The sequence below is a fragment of the Amborella trichopoda genome, chromosome 1 (assembly GCF_054954075.1).
Source record: "Amborella trichopoda isolate Santa Cruz 75 chromosome 1, AtrichopodaSantaCruz75HAP2 v2.0, whole genome shotgun sequence".
NCBI lineage: Eukaryota > Viridiplantae > Streptophyta > Magnoliopsida > Amborellales > Amborellaceae > Amborella > Amborella trichopoda.
Window position 1 is genome coordinate 55,484,374 of NC_142336.1, and position 2,581 is coordinate 55,486,954.

The following is a 2,581-nucleotide window of genomic DNA, read 5'->3' on the forward strand; positions in this document are numbered from 1 at the left end:
AGCAGATGGAAGACATGCATTGATCAGTTCAGAGAGCGATGACATGCATACGTTGATTCAAAAGGGGACGGCAGACATCGGTCGGTCCATGCACCGGCCAAATAAAGCTTCGTAATCTTGTCAAAAGAAAAAGCATGCATTGGCCCCAGTTCACAATGGTTGACATGCATTTGCCGGCACTGACAAACGATAAGATATTTGACAGATAGGGCAGCGCCAAATGTACGTGGGATAATCGAACGTTATCTCACTTCACCGCATGTGTAATGAATGGTTCATTTTATTGCATACAAACTGAAAGCACACAAAAATTCTCCAAGTCTGCATCTCTTAAAAGTCCATGAAAATACCTCATTCTCAAAGCCTATGTTCTTGTTCCCACTAATCATTATCTCGTCTGAGCCTTATCCAACTATTTGGGATCTGCTCTTGCTCCCACTAATGTTAGACTAAATTTTTAAAAGAAACTTATCAACAGCGTTACATATTGTCCAAATAACCTAAAGAACCACCTTTTGAAAAACACATACAAAATACTAAAATAGGCAGCACCAAAAACTTAATTACTTTTAATATGGTACCCTTTTCCTTTCCTCAAATTGCTTCTTTTACTTTTTTGTATGCTCCTAATTTGCATCATTGGTAGAGGCTTGCTTGGCTAGAAGCTTTCATATTGGACTGAGAGCGAATCCCAAAAGCGAAACACTTATCCAACAGCCTGAAACATAGATCCTTCATCATTTAGATTTAGTTTCAACGCTCCTATTCTAGCATAAATACATTAATATCTTCATATTTATTTGAAGAGTTGAAGGTTAAAATTTCTAAAAAAAATTTTCTTAATAAAATTACCAAGGAGCTACTCCTAAAATTTTGAAACATAATGATCAAAACTAATTATATTGGCAAAAGATAATGAAAAACGGTTTGGTGCAGCCTAATTGCTCCAAATCATTCTCTAACACTTCAATTCAACTTCTAAGAAAAGTAGATTTGGCCCAAAAACTACTCCACCTCAAACTCCTCTAAATTCTGATATTTGCCGTCCATTTCAAGAGATGGTGGAATGACCAAATTTGAGGCTTTCAAGGAGCTCTATATCGATGTTTTTTATTAAAATTTGAGGCTTTCAAGAAGCTCCATATCCACCTTCTTTATTAAGTGTTTAGGAGTGTCTTTGGTCCTCAATCCATCAAAACATAGAGTTTCGGGTATGGCTACACTGCAAATCAACCCACACATAAAATATGTAGGGAAAATTACGTCCATACCGTTTTTTTAAATTGTTATTATGGTTTGGTCCCAAAGTATACGGAGGTCCCGCTTATTAGTTTCATATATTTTTTATGATTTTATCCTCAGTCGATGTTTGCAAGATTGAATCATTGTTTAGGCTTCTTTTAAATTGAGTGGATAGGGCTTAAAAGCCCCAATTTTTTCCTAATTTCTATAACTCTCTCCCCTCTCTCTCCCCATTGCCAAGCCTCTACCTAACTGTAAATCTCTCCCTCTCTCTCTCTCTGCCCCATTTATCTCTCGGTAGATTTCCCTCACTCTAAACATCTGACCGCGTTTTGTTATCATTTTGTACATGTAAGGCACTTCCACTTTTGCGACAGTAGGCAAGACCGGCAATTGTTTGGAAAATGTTTTGATATAACAATTATTATCATATATCAATTTATTTATTGGGTTTTTTTTATGCAAAATGCATGCACACTTGGCCGTGTGGTTAATTTCACTTTGAATGCTTTGAAGCTTGAATAAATCAAATCTAGGGCAGCAATGTATTTTGCTGTTGGTAAAAGCAGTCCGATGTTTTAAACATTGGTCCGTTTTTTGTTATTATTTTGTACATGTAAGGCAGTCCGACTTTTGCAATATCGGACTGCCTTCTATTATCAATTTCTACATATATGGTGCTCTGAATTCTGTAACATCGAACCATCTTTTGTTATCATTTTGTATATGTAAGGCGGTCCAAATTTTGCAACATCGAAATGCCTTCTATTTATCATTTTGTACCAGACCGATATGAAATAAGAAATATGATGCTACCAAGCGGTCCGATACCGACAATAAAATTTGACACAAAATAAATCTTTATCTCAAATTCTTGTCCAGAAAGCACTTTCATAAATGAAAATTTTCAGATGGCTCTAAACTTAATTTCTAGTACCGACAATAAAATTTGACACAAAAAATATACGGATCTTGTGGATCTATGAACACTTACTTTTAAAGTGAAATAGACAATCTAGATAATTTGTTACAATATATATTATTTATAGAGTTGAAATTTTTTTTTTTTTTCATAATTATAACGTTGAAGCCGAGATGATCGATGTAAAGGTTTCTCAATCCTTAAATTATAATTTCCGGTGAGTTATGAAGTTGACACTTAGATAAAACTGCAGCCCTATCGAAGCATTTTCTTTTATATATTCAGAATCCACTAGAGTCTTGACACACAGGTTTTCGCAACGTACAACACCGGTATTACCTGCGAGTGAATAAAAAGCACAGGATCGCCCTACAAATGTTTCATCGATGCCGTTAAAACCCTCGGAAACACGGTTTC